Genomic DNA, 18,946 nt, shown 5'->3' on the forward strand with positions numbered 1-18,946 from the left:
AGATTAAAATATGGGAAGTTTGGCAAGCTACAGTTTTAAAGTAGCTTCCCCAAAAAGAACAAATGTTATCTCACTAAAGTCACATCATTCTCTATTATATGACATACTGTATGATAGATGTGTGATGGATAAAAAGCTCCGTCTATCTTTTTTATTGCATGCAATGTAACTGTCTGTCTTAAACAGTAATTTTTATTTTATTAAAAAGTTTTAGACAAAGAAATGAATAGTACTTTTGATAACTAGTAAATCATTTGACATGAGAAGAAGACTTCAGGCATATCAAAGCTGTTTTATTGGGTCACCACATGTTAAAACTGACATGTTAAAATCACATGACCAGTGTTGCCAAGTCCACGGTTTTCCTGCGGAATCGGGCTACTTTAACACTGTTGCCACGGGTTGTTTTTCATGTCCACGGGTTAAAGGGACCCAAATAACATGATATTTAGCCCCATGCAATGCAAATTTTACTGGGGGAACCTCGCCAAAAAAAAGTGTATTTTACCACCCCAGAATGCGATTTTTACCAAGGGACCCCCCTCGAAATACCATTGGGCTAGTTTTAGGCTATTTTTGAGTAGAAATTGGGCGGGTTTTGTTGTGAAAACCTGGCAACCCTGAGCTGAATACTACTCACTTTGTCTCAGTAAAATTGGACACATTTGCATGCAGAATAAATTAATCATAGCATCAGTATCTGATGACGTTTGTATGATGCTGCATCCACACCATTAGGTGTCAGTATAAGTCAAAAACATATAAGCCATTGCAACATTACATTTATGTATTTTAGCGTATGGTTTTATCCAAAGCGACTTACACATTCACACTATACATTTCATGAGTTCATGTATTCCTTGGGAATTGAACTTATGATCTTGGCGTTGCTAGTGCCGAGCTCTACTGTTTGAGCTGATTATAGTTTTTTTTATGTATATATTTTTATTTTTTTTATTTTCTGCTTTTCTGGTTAATGTTTTTTGTACATCATGTTGTACAACTGAGAAATGTTGCTTTGGCAGCTAGCTGAAATAATATGTTTAATTTTATGTTTTATTTTGTTTCAGTTAACGTTTATTTGATTTTAAGTATTTGTTATGGTTTTAGCTTTAGTTACCTATAATAACACTGGTAAAAACAGAAGAAAAAGAATTTGGAAAAATCATTCAAGTTAACAGGAAAACCATTATTTGTGGTTGAGTTTAGAATAATCCTGTTATCAGAACTTAAGAGATAAAAGCTGCAAGGTTTTTTTACTTAAATTTATTTAAAATTAGAAAACATAATCTCATTTACCTAAAACAAATTGTGCAAAATTGTGAAGGTAAGAAAGAAAGAGAAAAGGGAGAAAGGGAAAGTGCGCTAGTCTTCCCGCGCAGTTGGATGTTATTGTTTGAAGAACAAGTCTGGTGCGGCTGCATTGGGGTGAGTCCCCAGTAGAGAAGGGCCTCATAAATCTGGACTCTGACTGGAAGTCCCTAGCTGTGCAGGTTGGATGGAGGACAAAAGTAGCCGAGCGCTCAGGATGTGGAGAGACTGCGCTACAGTCAAGCCTGAGCGTCCATGAAATAACATCAACAGTGACCCAGACCCTGTACACGACAAAGGATCATAGGGGTCAGCTGATGTCTACGTATGTGTTTGTGTGTGTTATAATATTTTTCTGGATCTACATGGTAGAACACATGACATTAAATCCCTACTCCAATTTAATGTGGGCGGGACTAACTGTTTGACTGACAGGGAAGCGTTCTGAAAACCTGTTTGTCATTTGTTTTGCAGTTCCATTTGGTTTGAAATCACACACTTCTGGTGTAAAATGGCTTTCTGGAGCAGCATCACTCCATTTAAAAGATGTGTTATTGTAATCACATTTCTTTCATCTCATCCAGTTAAACATTTTGAATGTAGATTTTGAACGTGCTTCAAGCAGATTAAGACAGTAGTTTAATTATTTAGATATGCCTTTATGGATTCTGCAGTTTTTAGAGAAATAAAACTTTATTTAAAGACATTAAACTGCTCTGCTTGTAATGTATTGCTGGCTCTCAGATTGATAGCAGATTGCAGGCTCTGGCTTTGGCAAGGTGCGCTGGTCGTTTCTCTTGTACTGCCTCAGTCTAACGCTCCTCCAGATCACTTATCAAAATTTCATCACTGTGGATCGGTGGGTCTTTACTGGCTTTGCTTCAGGACCCACATTTAACATTGGACATTATTGGCAACCCAGCACAACCAAACTTGCTTATTGTACAAAAGAAGTCATCCTTACAATCAAACACTGACATTTATTATATGACCACGAACCGCATATGTCCGACAATGTGCAACATGATTAACGTCCTCAGCTGATTAAGAAAACTGTCCATTTGGTGAATGCATAAACAACAACAGAAGTGTGATTCACAGCAATTGACATAAATGACAAAAATAAAGGTGCACTGAATTTAGTATGTTCCCTGTCCAATTAGAACAAAACTGTGAAGCATTTCTGCGTCACAGCTTCACTGGATCAGCCCAGTTGTTTGCTCATTACAGTCCAGCTGTGCATTATTAATCTTTAATCTTTAAGCAAGTAGCAAATAGTTTCTAATTTTAAGTTTTTTCATTTAACATTTAAATTTTATTTTATTAAATTTAATCTTAGCTTAGTTTACAATAACAACATTGACATCGGTACAGTAGGAGACATCAGTTTGTCATGAATTATTGAATCATTTATTCGTTCAAAAATATTGATTTGTTCCGCAACAAAATGAATCTTTATAAGTAAATCAGTGAATCATTTACTCAACTGATTCGTTCAAAAACACTGATTCATTCAGTGTGTTTCTCGGAGACACAACAGTGACTTGCAGTGGCTCTCTTTGGATCTATTTTTGTTAACGGAGCAAAATAGACTGTCAGTATGTTGTCTAAAATGTAAGTTACTCAATGTTAACTTCTTATTTATTATGCTAAAGACAATATCACAATTGTGCTTTTGGTCTGAACAACTGCGCTCTGTGTGATATTGACTATTTGTTATAAACATTTGTGTGAATTGGGACTCTGCCTTGTTTTCTGTTGCTTACTCTCCCATAAACATGAATAGCTCCCTCATATCCAATGCTGGCCTTTGCTTATTTTCAAATCTCTATATTATGAACATTTTCAATGATCTGTTATACGTAAGTAAATCTCCCTCCGCAACTTTGTGATCCAAAACACGTTTTTTTTACCATTCAGACTTCCTTAGAAAATGCTCATTCTGAAGTTCTGGCAGAAAAGTAGTGGAGACAGCATGAAGTATTGCGATGACAGAGAATGGTTTGTCCTGCATCGTGGGTCTTAAACTGCTGTTTAAGTTGGCACCCAGTGTGAGGAGGCTTATGTGCCAAATACCAAAAGCCTTTACACCCCATTGATAACCTGACTGACAGGGCGTCCTGTTACTCAGCAGATTGCAAATCAATGCCTCATTTCACACCACTGGTGGCTACACAGGGACTACTTTCTTTACATGCTTCAGTACTCCACCATTTCCCCTTTTTTGGACCTGCAGTGTTGATTCGAGACACTTCTATACAGTATAATTCCTGATAAACCCCACTTCTTTTGACCTCAGCATTGTTTGATGTGGCCTTTGCCCAGCATCCCCAACTGGGTAAGACAGATCTGCAGGCCTCAGCATACCACATTCGGTGGGACGGTTTCTGCTGCGTTCCCCAAGATCCCTCCATGACTGCATGCAGGAACGCTGGCCGCCAGACTATGCAGCTGCCTGCTGCGCTGGAGAGCAGGGACATGCGGTACACTGAAGCCTGGCCACTCCTACTTCCCTCCAGTGACATCTCGCATCAATCTTCCACCACATCCCCTTGCAGAGAGGCGGGGGAACGCGGTGGAGCATCAACAATAGGCTCAGCTGTCTGCCATTGATATTTGCAGCTCAGAGGCCGTGTTATTTATAAGTGCTGCCTATCTTGGGGAACTGTTTGAAAATACTAATTTCTGAGGCCCGGATGATGGATTGAAACCTTCCATGATGCCCCAACTACTAAAAAAGCGCAATAGATCAATGAGAGAATATAATAACAGTGCCTGGGGTTTTGGCCTCTGGCACTTTTCGTGCCTGCCAACAGACGTAAACACATCGGAGGGTTGTTTATCTCACACAACATTGATCCTTTTCATGAAATATTCTGATATTCTTGTTTTTCCTTTCTGTTTTTTGAGAGTAAGTAATTTGGCTTATGTCTCGGGACTGGCAAAGATGGTGAAATATTTTGTTTCATAACTTAGATTATTGTTAAACCCATGACATACGCTTTATATTTTATTTTGCAGAGTTGTAGCCTATTTGGATCACCAAAAGCAGCCGTCCGTGGGCACGTTTGCTTGCTTTTTGATACAGATTACCGAGTATGTGGTAGTGGATGAAACTGTAGACCTGCTTCGTGGTGACCGGTGTAGGTCAGTGGGCCACAGCTCCTAGGCTTAAGAGGATGGGTGGTCCGCCATTAGGTCTGCAGACTGCTGAACCTAACAGGCATGTAATTAGTCCCAAGAACATAATGAGATGCCAAGGTAATGCATCTTTCACAGCATGTGATGAAAGAGGAAGTTAAATTTGTGCAGCGGACTGTCTGTGGCCCAGCTGTAGGCGTAACGCTCGCTCTACAATAATCCCATTATTCTAAAAGGCCATAAAACTCAGTCCAAATAAGAAACAGTCTATAAAAGCAGCCACTTTATACAAGCATAGCCTCACCTTCACTAGACTGTGCAAATGTGCATATGCTACTCCTCAGCACTGCTAATGAGAAGGAATAACACTATATTGCGCAAGGAGATTGCACAAAGAAAATGGGTTGATGAAAAAAAAATCAAAATGAATACTGAATTCTTATTTGATGTGAAATATCAGGCTAATTTTGCAATATTATACTCGTTTGTGACTAGTAACCACAGTGTCACTATGTTAACCAGGGCATCAAGAAAACACACACACACACAAAAATCTTATTCTTAATAGTATCCCTGTCCTGTTTTTATAATATAGATACAGTAAAATATATTGTAAAAAGTGAAAAAAGTCAGGAGGTGAGTTCTATTTTAAATACTTTTACACTTTTCTATGCGTCGTAAAAACAGTGTGAGTAGTGTGTTTACATTGAAAAGTGGTGTGCATTATGAGTACCTGGATGATGTAGTTTGTCAACTGAAAAAACTAAGTATGAAATGTTGACCTTAAAGTACTAAAGCTACAGTAGTTGCAGAAAGTGTGTTTAAAATGATCTTTCCTTTGTAAAACAGTAAATGCTTCTGTGTAGTAAACGGATATCACGTGTACCATCTGAGACAATATTATTCTAATTCATGCACTCTAGGCACAATACAGTGCATAATGCAAATGCATAGTAATATTTGGGATGCAGCTATTTTTGCAGTTCCATTTGGTGCTACTAGTGGCACAAAAACATATAGTTTCACATATGTTAGCTGGCAATGTTCTGTTAAAGACTCTTTAAACAAAAAACTCTACTATTACTATTAAAACTAATTATTTATTTTATTACAGTCATTTTTATAGTGCAGGTGTCTGTCAGCTTTGTCAGTGTGAATGGTTACACCTCTCAAACACAAAAGAATTATATTTTTGCACCCAAACATAAAAAAGCGATATATTTAGAAAAGAATTATTGCTTTGGGTTGAAAATCCCATCCAAGCCATTATAAAGCGCCTGATGTCCAGCAGACATTCTGCCCTCAGCAAGACAGGACTTAAGTTTCGTAGAGAGGAGCTGAGATCCCTATTATGAGCTCTGAAGGAGTATTAATGACCGCAGGGATACAGTTAGACCTGTGTCTGTTCTTCAAACCCAGACAATAAGCCTTTATTGTTACTGGGGGTTGCATAAGTGTACTCTTTCACTTAAAGTGGGTGTGTGTTCTAAGTGTCTGCTTTTGCCGTTTACTTCAGGGCCCAGGGAATGAGTTAAAATTTACAACCTCTGGGTTTATCTCGCAGGATATTTTTCATCAAAATAATCATAACTGCTGGAGCCAAGCGGGTTTGTTACATTTAATTTATGACTTCCTGTTGATTTGGGGGCAGAGCTGTTTAGTTGTAATGTTATCAATAAGAGTTAAGTTCTGTAGTTTAACTGATCTCTTGAGTCTGAAGAAGTCTTGCTATTATATTCATTTCATTTTATGCAAGATTTAAAAAGAGAAATGACCAGGCAATTTACATTAAGGATTTTGGAACGCCTGCAGATTAAAAATCTAAATTCATCTCTTTGGGTTTAGGTTTGAAATTCCTAATTATGGGTCGTTTTGGAGCCCTCTGTGGCTATTTTCAGCACACTGTTGCAGTCTTGTAACTGTATGGCCCCATCGCTTTTATGTTGGATTGATGTTTTGTCCTTTAACTTTATGTCCTCTTTGTGTGGTTTCCAAGAAAAGCCACATCTTTTGTATTTTACCATGTTGTTAATACTGCTAGCATTGCTTCCTTTCTCTTGCATCAAGGATTCTCTCAAACCTCTGGGGAGTGTAAGTTGGTGGTCTGTGGAAAATATTTGTGCGGTAGCATTGCCTATTTCCTGTCTGATTTAGAAATTCATCAATCATTGGGGCTTTCCAGTCAGAATGGATCTAGGTTTAGGATGCATGACGATTGCATATTCTTAGAGGGGTTTATGGCTTTTTGGTGGTCTTGGACATAAATGATACATTCCTAAAGTTTTGAGGCAGCATGCTATGAAAAGATACATATGTAAAGTAATTGCGCCTATATTATTTATGTGACATCATAGCAGCAGTTCTCCGCTGTCACAGCATTAAAGTAATTGAAAAAGAGGCACAGTCTGGTTGAAAGAGCTGAAGTGATTTTCCAGTCTAATCCTCTTCAAATGAAAAAGACTCGTGTTTGGCATTGAATGGCATTCGACCACATTTCAACTGTCACATTTATTTTGACTAAACTTAACGAGGGATCGTTTTATTGGTCACAAACATGGCCAACAGGTATGTATTTCCTTATCCCAACACAGACATTTGTCACTAATGAAAATGGATTTGAAGTGAAATGGAGAGCATGTTTGGTATTGCTCAGTCCTGAATATAGGTTTCTGTATATGTATTTGGACTGAGTTAAGTATAGCCATGGCTTAAACCAGAAGACCCTGTTGAAAAAACAGCATTTGCTGGTTAGGTATGTTTTGAAGCTTAACAGCTGGTTTGAGCTGGTTTACGCTGGTCCTTAGTTGGTCGTGAGCTGGTTATAAGCTGGTCCTGAGCATGAGGTAGTTGCTTAGGACTAAACGAAAAGACCATTTTACATATAAATCTGTTATATTTAGTGATATTATAAGCAAATAGGACTTAAAGAATTTGTAACTTTAACACTACCATTCAAAAGTTTGCGGTCTGTAAGATTTTTTTCTATAAGATGTTTTTGAAAGAACTCTCATATGCTCAGCAAGGCTGTGTTTATTTTAGATAATAAGAAACATTTCTTATTATCAATGATCGAGTCTTTGATGAATACAACATAAACAGCATTTAATGCATTCTTGCTGAATAAAAGTGTTTAATTTAGTCATTTAAAATTATTTATTTTAAATCATACTAACCCCAAACATTTGAACAGTAGAGAGTATGTAAAATAAATGCTGTATTTGAGTGGGCAGGATATTAATTCATTTATAGGTTATTCACAAACAACATGCATCTACCAAGAGATTCCAGAAAGAATGTTTAAGCCCTCCTGCAAATGACAACAAAGCACATTTGTTTTCTTGGTCTTTGTTCTTGATTCATGGACAAATAGATAAACTAAGCTAAACTTCACAGAGATAAAACAGATTCATTCAATACCTCTACTCTGTGCAGTGTGCTTAAGACACAGAAACATATAATGTCTCACTTGGGAGGTTTCAAACATTAACACAGATGCCCCAAAAAGAACAATTATATATGATATAGTATCTTAGTTTAATGTTAATCCTGACAAGTTTGGATTTCAGAGACTTGTTCAAACTGCAAAGTAGTCATTCAGGTTAAACTTGAAATCATGTATTTACACTTAAAAGAATAGATGTTCTATTACTTGGTAGCATTCATTATTCCTTTTGAAGTTATTCAAGCTTTTCTAAATAAGGCATTCAGCAGTGTTTCTTAACAGGGAGAGAAAATGATAAAGCAGAGGAGGAATGCTTGCAAGAGCTATCAGCTATAGATTACTGTTTTCCATACTATTTGAGATGTCCTTCTGACTGCAAATAGCATAGTGCATATTGAATGCTGAAGCACAGACAGTCTTTAGAGGTATGAAAATGAGAGCGCTGTTTCCAGACAGTAATTGGTTCTCTCGAGTCTGTGCTCACTTTCGAAAGAAAGAGCCTGTGTGTGTGACTTCTTCTTTGTGGCAAAACTAAAGAATGACAATGCACTCCTCCTCAGGGACAGAGAAGTGTTTAATTTGTGGTAAATATCATTTATGATATCAAATACATATGCTGTCTCTCTGCAAGTCTGTAAAAGTTTCCCATGTTTCCCTCTGCATGTGAAGTTTCCCTCCAGCTGAAGGGTCCAATTGACCATAAAATGCAGTCCGTCAGTGAGGATGTGTGGCAGTGGAGGGCCAGGCGGCGGATCGTAGGCGACCCCTCATTATTTGACTTCCTCTCCTGCCATCATGCATCTGGAATCAATTAGACATGTCTGGTGCTAACGAGAGAGAGCGTGCTGATGTGATTCACACGTGAGTCTGTGATGCATCTTATATTGTTATGGCCCATCTGTTGCTTGCTATGACTGAGGTGGTAAATCTCACTGGGAATTCCCTTCATGGGGTGTTTGTGCGACAGCGATGCTAATATTTTTGATAGACAATCTCATGAACCATCCAGGACAAATAAAAGTTGCTAAGAGATTTAAGGGTAAAATTTCATGCATTTCTTCTTGAAATTAGTTTCAGCTTGAAATAATGACTGCATAATATGGCAATTATTCCAGTTTTGTTAATGTGTCAGATGCCCATTTGAATGTTAAACTCAGAGGTGGATGACATGTGTTAAGTGTCAAAGTATCAAAAGTGAAAGTACTGATCAATAAGGACAATATTGTTTATTACTTATTTATTTTGCATTTTTTTTATGTACCATCCTGCTGCTCAAAATATCTATTTAAGGAGAAGGGTCTCATTTATGGACACAAATGTGACCATGGACCACAAAACCAGTCTTAAGTGTCAATTTTTCAAAATGGAGATTTATACATCATCTGAAAGCTGGATAAATAAGCTTTCCATTGATGCATGGTTTGTTATGATAGGACAATATTTGGCCGAGATACAACTATTTGACAATCTGGAATCTGAGGACGCAAAGAAATCTAAATTTTGAGAAAATTGCCTTTAAAGTTGTCCAAATGAATTCTTAGCAATGCATATTACTAATCAAAAACGACGTTTTGATATATTTACAGTAGTAAATTTACAAAATATCTTCATGGAATATGATCTTTACTTAATATACTAATGATTTTTGGCATAAAAGAAAAATCTATAATTTTGACCCATACAGTTTATTTTTGGCTATTGCGACTTAAGACTGGTTTTGTGGTCCAGGGTCACAAATTGAGCTTGTGCCCATCAGATCAGTCCAATTTGTGAAGGAATCATTCATTGCAATTTGTGAACCAGTTCAACAGGTTAATTGAAAAGAATCATCTCAAAAGAATGATTAATAATGGATTGGACATGGCTTCATCAGAAAGAATGATAATTTACTGCGATTTATGAATGAGCTTAACTGGTTCATTGAACAGAATCAGCTCAAAAGAACAATTCATCATAAATCTGACATAACTTTATAAGACTGATGATTTATTCAAATTAATTATTCAGTAAGATTTATGAACGAGTTTACAGGTTCATAGAGCATTATGAGCTCAAAAGAGCGATTTCTCATTTATCTGACATCACTTTATCAGAACGAATCATTCAAATAAATAAATCACGGTGATTTATGAATAAGTTTAACAGGTACATTGAAAATAATCAGTCCAGAAAATAAGTAATCGTAGACATTGAATAAATTTGACATCAATGAATCATCTATTCAATTTATGAATGACTTTAAAAGCCTCATCAGTTTAAAAAAGGAGTCACCACAAATCAGACATCACTTTAACAACACAAATTATTCAGATTAATTATTCTTTATGAATGACTTTAACAGGTTCGTTGAAAAGAATCAGCTCAAAAAATGATTAATTGTGAATTGGAAATCACTTTATTCATTTTAATGGGTCATACTGATAATGCAATTTATGAACAAGTTTAACAGGTTCATTGAAAAGAATACGCTCAAAAATTGATTCATCATGAATGACATCACTACTACACTGTAAAAAAAAAAGTTGAGCCAACTTAAAATTTTAAGGCAACCAGCTTCAGCAGATTTTTGAGTTCTCTCAACTTGTTGTTTTAAGTTTATACAACAAAAATAAGTTGAGAAAACTCAAAAATCTGCTGAAGCTGGTTGCCTTAAAATTTGGCTCAACTTTTTTTTTTTTTTTATTATACATCTCAGACCTGGTTTTGAGTTCTTCACTTCGAAAAAAAACAAGGGATGATATGATTTTATGAAGCAAAAAAAAAAAAAAAGACAATATAAATTGAAATCTTGTGAAGTAAAAGTTTGCTGAAATTAAAATACTCTTTGTTAAAATATAGGATGAAAACGTACTGTACTGGAATACTATCCAGATGGCTTTGGCGTTTAGGACATTATCCATGAGCTTCTTTGAGGTAGTACTTTTATTAGCATGAGTTTGTCTGATTTTTCAGTGTATAGAATCTGTTACACGTTCTGTGTAAGTCAGTACACGTTACATGGATGGTCCATATGGTGATGCTATAGTTGGGCTTAGGCAACATCATTTATGTTCTCCTTCAATCTTAGAACCTAATGAGTACTTTGCCTGTTAGGTACGTCAGTGGCTTGTCTCGAACGCACCTCCTCCTCCACGGCAGTAATGATTTTTAGCCGACAGCAGTGGGAACCCATTATTTAGACTGAAATAATATGTTAACAATATAATGGTAGGTCTCTTGATGTGAATGGCCAAGGCTCGACTCTCAAGGATTCTGTTTTGAAGTCGTGCCAGTCGATTAACTGTGGCTAAGACCAAGGACTCAGAGTGCTGGAGTGGGACAGCATTTAATTGCGCTGGTTATGAAGGAGCGTAAGTTAAAGAGTGTATGGAAACGGCAGTGTGTTAAAGCCAGACGGGTGTGATATACGACTGTGGTGTCGCTATAGGCAGGCTGGGGAGTTTTTTTCTCTAAAATACCACCAGGCCTGGACCATAAATGTAGGTGACGGTCATCTGCTCTGCTATGCTCTGGTTTTACCTTCACATGAGCATGAGAGAGGGGGAATGCATGTGTGTGTGTGTGTGTTTGCACTCTAATGATGTAACACTTGGCCCTGGCTGGGTGGTTTTGAAGGCAGTTCATGGTATTTCCCTCAGTAATTACCTATTCTGCATTAGCACTGATGGAGGCTGGCCCTGACCCACCAGTGAAGTCATTTGAAGCCTTTTCAGACAAAAGCCAATAAAAACCCACCTGCCTGGCAGTCCGCAGTCTGACTGGGATACTGAACTGCTCCATAATTGTGAGGAAACTGGTTCTGATTTTCAGAGCCGCCCTATCTGGCTACAGCCGTCTGCTCTATTCACAGCAGCAGAGTTTTGATCAGAGGGTGTAATTTAACTCGCTAAAACTTGAAATGGCCTCTGAGCCTGTTTGAAGATGATGAAGTGCACTTTGACAGCACTACATGCATGAAAAAATGCTACTTTAACCATTAGGCTTTCACATTTTTTGAAGAAAATTTGAGTGCTACTCTCCCGTGAAAAACTCGCTGTCGCAGTGTTGTGGGTGGTCACCAGGGTGTTTGATATGCTTTTGCTAGCATGTTTGGTTGAAACCCGTTGCCTTAAAATTATTAAGTAAATAATAATTTTTATTTATTTTTTTTCAAGTTAAATGAACTCGACAATTCAATTAACTTATTTTTTAATTATCATTTACTTAAAAATTTTAAGGCAACGGGTTTCCTCAATTTTTTAAAGTTGAATCAACTTTACAGTGTATTAAAATAGTTTTCATTTATGCAAATAAAATACACACTTTAGATATATATAAAAAAAAGAAATGGCAGGGAATGGGGGAATGGGAGGAATCTAGATTTTGAAGCCCAAAAAGTGTGTGTATCCGTCATAAAATTAATTCACACGGCTCCAGGGGTTTAATAATGGTCTTCTGAAGTGAACTGATGGGTTTTTATGAGAAAAATATCCATATTTAAAACTTTATAAACTAAAATAACTAAAATGATGGATGGACGCACTTTGTTCAGTTTCAAAATCTCGACCCCCATTTATTGGCATTATAAAGCTTGGAAGAGCCAGGACATTTTTAATGTGACTCCGATTGTATTCGCCTGAAAGAAGAAAGACATATACACCTAGGATGACTTGTGGGTGAGTAAATCATGGGGTAATTTTCATTTTTGGGTGAACTATCCCTTTAAGTTGGTTTCAAATATCATAATGTAGAAAGATATCATAATCTAGACAAAAGTAATTAAAAGAATGATTTAAAAAAAAAAATAATACTTAATTAGATTATAAATTCATATAATCTTTTTTTTAATAGAAAAAAGTAATATTTTAACGAAACAGAAAATTATGTCATTGAAAAGGCCGTCATTGCTATTTTATGGTGAGTAACTCTCTTAAAATATCAGACAAGTTTATCTTTATATGTCAAGGCAGGGTTAGATCAGGTTGTAAAATGTTATATGGTGCCATATTTTGCTTTAAATACATGCGAGTGTACACATCCTAACCATCGTTTTCAAAAACATTGCTGAATATGTTTTTCAAGTTAAAATGTATTTTTACAAATATCATGAATTATTATTTCATAAATATCTTTGCTTTTTTTTGGGAGGTGGCACCCCCAGATAAACTTATATTTTAAGAGAGTTATTGACCATAAAATAGTCACGATGGTCCCCTCTATGACATAAATTCCTGTTTTGTTAAAATATTACTTTCAATGAATGAATGTATGAATGCGTTATGAATCTATTTTAGTATACTTTTTTAAGAATTGCATTCTTTTAATGAGGTTTTTCTACATTATGATATCTGGACAGTTGTGCCATCCCCAGAAGAATGAACTTTAATTCAGAAATTAAAAGCATTTATTTATCATAGCAGAGACATAGTCATGAATTGCATGATTAATTTGAATAACTCAGTGGATTTGGACAAAAAATACCATCAGGTCACTGACCCAAGAAATTTAAGTAAATATGCTGATCTAATGTTTGATTTTGAAACGTGCAGATTTTAAACCCAAATATGTCTTCAGATTTACATTCTGTTACAGTTGAATCTCAGGCTATCACAATAAATCAAGCAAGCTATGTATGTCACTCACTTGACCTAACAGCCTGGAGAGTTTATTTTCCAGTTATCAAGGGCTCTTGGGTCTCAATGTGAGGGCTGTTCACCTGAGAGGATGTGGTCATGGACAGCCGAGTGTGTCCAGCTCTTTAGAAGAGGTCAGAGAGTGAATGGATACCTCCTGTTGTGGGTCTTTCAGGTGTGGATGGAGGTCACTGCTAGTGCTAAAAAGTCCAAAACAATGCGAGCTAACGGGCCGGCCTGGACAAGCTCGTGAGACACAGCGATGTCTCCTCCTGCGGTTTCCTGTGAGCGCAACTCTGGAGAGCATTGAAGTCTCGCAAAGTCAGGAAGTGTTTATAACAGTTCGGCTTCTGACAAATTCAAACTGACATTTACTTAGAGTAGCACTTCCGAGTCGCCGCACAGGACGTAGCAAACAAAAACAGACAGGCTGAGATTTCACAAAAGGTTGGAGAGCTGACAGACAAACAGATGTAGGAGAACTTGATTGAGTTAAGCCGTGAACAGTGAGTGTGGGAAGAATGAAATGTCTGAACACGGCCGCGGGACTGACATGTTTGATGCAGATGGGAGGATGATGGGTTTAGTGCGAGGGTGAGGCCTGAAGACTCACGGAGTCACCCGAGCTTGAATTCAGATAATGTTTGCGTTGTAATGCTCCTCTGTGAATATCTGACATTTGACTAAAGGTGAACGTTTTAAGCAGGTCACCACAATAGGAGACAGTGAATCAGTGTGTTTGTTTGGCATGTGTGTAAGTGTGAGTGTCTGTGTACCAGATGTAGTGCTCTGAGAGTCCCCGGCTCTGTAGGCGGTGGGTGTTTCTGATTGTGTCGGCAGCCATATGGAGAAAGGAGGTTTGGAAACATCCCATTACAAGTCGTACATCAGAGGCCTGACAGCCTCGTTCAGTCCTGTTTTCATTTCAGTCACGAGTGCAGCTGCTCCAAGCCTCCGGATCCCAGCCGCCTCCTTAACCCCTCACACACACACATCAGAGAGCTGTGTGCCACCTTAAACACTTCATCTGATCATTATAATGCACAGAAATGTCTGCTGTCTGCCATCTTGAAGTGTGATGAAAGCTGTTTTTGCTGCTCCTCTTACAGAGTTGATTCAGTTCTCAACACATTTTTCCCTGAAGATCTACTTCAGGATCTATGCTGCACATAACTGACCAGATGGATTTTTGATTTTCAAAACTTTTGATTATTAACGCACATATCTATTGACTGTGAGTACTTTCAGTAACATGGCAATGCTTTGCCATATTGAAATTAAACTTAGCATGCGTCATTATTAAATTCATCTGCGACTGTATCTGTAGAGTTTGGTGACAGCGCCACCTATTGGTCCAAAAATCCTACAAATATTTATCAAATCCTCAATTCATTTTTAATTGTAACAGCTGCAGATTTCTTTAAAATGTATAAAAATTATTATTATTATTTTATTTATTTATTTTTTACTTGATCTTGTGTGGCTGAATGTCTGGGCTTGTGAGGAAGGTTGTTGGTTGAAACATAACAAATATGCATCATGTCCTCTGTATATTCTTTGGGTCTTGCTTAATGGGATGTGCATGCTGCCATTTCAGAGCTTGGCCACATAATTGCCACTTGTCTTGATACTTCCTAAAATATTCCTCCCCTTAAACAAAAGGCAGAATTTCTACAGCATTCTAAAAATAAATGTTCCTATAAAAATATTTCTGATATTCAAACTGTCAGTTTGCTGCTTTGGCATGTGCGCATCACCATGATCCAGCAGGGTGACACTTTGCAGATCAGAAATACTTTATTAAAATGTATTTATTTATTTAAATATTCATTAATTTATAATATGTATTCATAGCAAATAGTTTTGATAAAATTCTAAATTCAGTATACCTCCTGATCTGAAACTAGCTTCATTAGGTATCATTATTATAGTCCGTTTTAATTCGAAAATAATGCATTTCTTTGTGTTTTTAAAAAATTCTAAGTTAGTTAAATGCTGGTTAACATTTTGTGTTACCCATTTCAAGTCTCACTAATTGAAGAATCACCCATTTTTTCCCAGTTACTTCCCTACAGTTTATTCTGAATTACTTTGCTTTTTATAGCTTCACGAGTTTTATCACATGTATTGTTTTATTTCAATACAGAGAGCCTAAATGAAAGCCGGAGTGGCCGGTTTCAGAGCTCTGAACGCGAGATAAAAGTTCATTCAAACAACCACATGGTGGTCTAATTTTTACAGTTCCTCAATGCTCCCAGGAGTAAAACAGACAATCCAATGAAGATGACTAAAATGGTTCTATAAGCAAGGTGAAATTCAGATACATACTATGCATCATAAAATGCGTCAAATTATTCCAAAGTTGGACACTCAGGATGAAGCTTATCTCACTTAGGGGACCGCTTGATTCTCAGCGTGACGGAGCAACCTGAACATCTGTTTCTTCAAACATAGATAAATAACGCTCAGCTCTCAAAGACATCATTGCCCCACATTTGTTAATGATGAAAATGATTGCAATGCCAGAAATGATTCCTGCTCTTCACCAGCAACAGACAGGCATAGCATCCAAAAAACCTTCTCCCATCCCTGAGCCAAATTTCCACTAGAAATCAAAAGTTGGAAGGGCTTGCATGTTCAGATCTTCCAGTAAATCAGGTTGATCAAATGAGTGAATGTCTGACTGGCAAACATCATCTGTCATGCAGCCAAGATCCACACTCACACTGGCGACATTACTCTCTTACCCGCAAAGAACGTCAGGATTCCTTTGTTCAACCTATTGGAATCATGTTTGTCTCTCATCATTTGTGTTCCACCATAAAGCACTAACACGTCTTCTGTCGCACTGGGACAAATCACTTTAAAACACTTCATACCCGTGACCACTGTATTTAAATGTACCGTGTGCATTTGGAGTGATTGTGTTTGGAAAGTTCACTGATAAAAGCCAGAGAGGAAAACTGCTCTGCATCAGAGAGAAAGGACTATGACTTCACACACTGTCTCTCCTCAAACGCACGCACCCCTCTCTCTCTGTCTTTCTCTCTCGCTCAGTCATTGATTTGTCTTCGCATTACAGAGTAGCCTAATGATGTCATGGTTTGCGAGCACTGACAGCAATGCATTGAGCCATGCCAAATTTCCATATAATTTGTTATGATTAATCCATCAGACATTTTTTTGAGGTTTCAGATCATTTTGTGCTGAGAAAAGAACAGATACAATATATACAGCCTATGTCTTTTTGATCTGCATGTACTTAAAAGCTACTTTTTATTGCTTAATACAATTTTAAGGGGTAAAACATTTTTTTTGCCTTTAACTGCACTAGTTTTTTATTTTTTCATCCACTTTTATAGTGCAGGTGGAATAATTCAAAATGTATTGTTGTATAAACAGTTGACCAGGTTATAGATTTTATCTGACATTGTTCTCTGATTGGATTGTGGCTTGTAATCATGAATGCAAGCTTCAAACCTTGAATTACTAACAAAAGCTAACAGCGCCATCATGTGGTCTTGTCTGGAATAAGCTGGTGAAAAAGTCAAGATATGCTAAGTATAAAATTATGTAAATATTTGCATTATCCATTACAAACCTGTGTGATCTAATTTAACTGTAATGGCCTGATCATTTTACACTATGTTATACAATTACTATGGCAAACTGAGTTTGCCAATATAACTGATGTGCCACTAGGTGGAGCTGTTGTAATCTAAACCATGACAGCCAAAAATGTATAATATTCCAGTGGTTGGAAAATTAAAAGTTGGACAGCTGATTCTTGATATTTCAACTACTAAATAATTTGTCATGCTCCTATTAGGTTTCCTGTACTGCTACTGCCAGTTAGCCACTTTAAAAAAACGTTGTCCGTGAGGCATTTCTGAGCTTTTATTTGATCGTCTGTCTGTTCCTTTTACAAATAATTCCTTGATGTAGTCCATTATATTCACTGGATTATGCAATCAAACGTCTCTTTATTTGACTGTATAAAAGCACACTGTGTTCATGTTGTTTTTGGACCTGAGAATCATGGGAAGTTAGCCTAAGTGCTCTGAGTGCTGTGGGTCGAGGCTGAGAGGAGATATAAAACAAAAACAGTTTAAAGCTGCTTCACTGGACATGTACAGCACAGCACTACAACTGCTAAAAATGTATCATCTCAGTCTCCGCAAGCCTATTATCTGACACTACAGAACAATGAACTAGGATGAAATGGAGTTATCACCTCAGGGCTTATATGTGTGGGAGAGAAAGCAAGCGAGCACTGGTTGCTGGAGGAGGCAGTGAGTTATATTAAGTAGAACACACAGATACCTTATTGTTTACTTGCATTCTGTGTAGAGGTCAACGTTCTAAATGGCCAGAGATCTGTGCATTACAGTTGGAGTAAAGCTCGTCAGAAGCAGTGGATTCATGAATTTAGTCATGAACTGAGTAAATAATTCAACTGTTTGGAGCGCTTCAGTATTGATATTGAAGAAGAAGAAAAAAAACTGTATTTGTACATATTCCGATGATTGAGATGAATTTGATCTCCTCAAAAAGAGAAATTAATTTTAAAAAATGTTCAAAAATGTGTTAGGCTATATAAATAATTGTAGGTTAGTGAAACATATAGCCTATAGTTTCAATACAAACAGATGATGTTGAACACCAATTTGAAATCATAATCGGAGGTCACTGTTCTTCTATTGTTTTTCCTCTGCGTTCTCTCTGTTCTCTTCTCTCTGTGTACTTGAGCCTCTTTGACTTATCTGGAGCATGTATGAAGGATCCCAGCAGGATGCCACGTTTGTCTGGTGGGATGGAGGAGGCTGGGGTGACATAGATACATTAGGGAGAAGTGCTACCAGAAGCATGAATGAGATGATGTTACCAGGCACTTTCCATGAATAGTGTACGGATTAAATAAACTGTTATGCAGCATAAAATTGGCTTAGCAGATATAGTTTTAAACACATCAAATATCTAAATTCCTTTACTTAACATTGTGATTTTTGGCCGTTCCCACTTCAGAGCTCTTGATCTTCTTGACTACAGCATCGTCGTTTTGACATCATCTGTTAAAATGGTATTTGATTCATTATAGTAACAAACTATTTCATTTTAAGCACTAGTTAATTACATTTTAATTTAGCTGTTTCTCACATTTTATGTTACCCCACATGATTTTGCACCCAATGTGCAAAAATAAAAAATAAATCATAATTTGGACACTTTTAACATAAAGACAATTAAATGATTTAACTCTGTTACAAACATTACTGTATGAATAATGACCAAATAAATATCCTTTCTTTAATTTATTGGAAATATAGCTTCATCTACTATTTATCAACATTTAGTCCCAAACTTGCTAGTTACTACTGAATGGTGGCCTAATTTAAAGGGATAGTTCAGAAATTCATATATAAAGGCTGATCAACACACA

Source organism: Onychostoma macrolepis, chromosome 19 (genome assembly GCF_012432095.1).
Source record: "Onychostoma macrolepis isolate SWU-2019 chromosome 19, ASM1243209v1, whole genome shotgun sequence".
Lineage (NCBI taxonomy): Eukaryota > Metazoa > Chordata > Actinopteri > Cypriniformes > Cyprinidae > Onychostoma > Onychostoma macrolepis.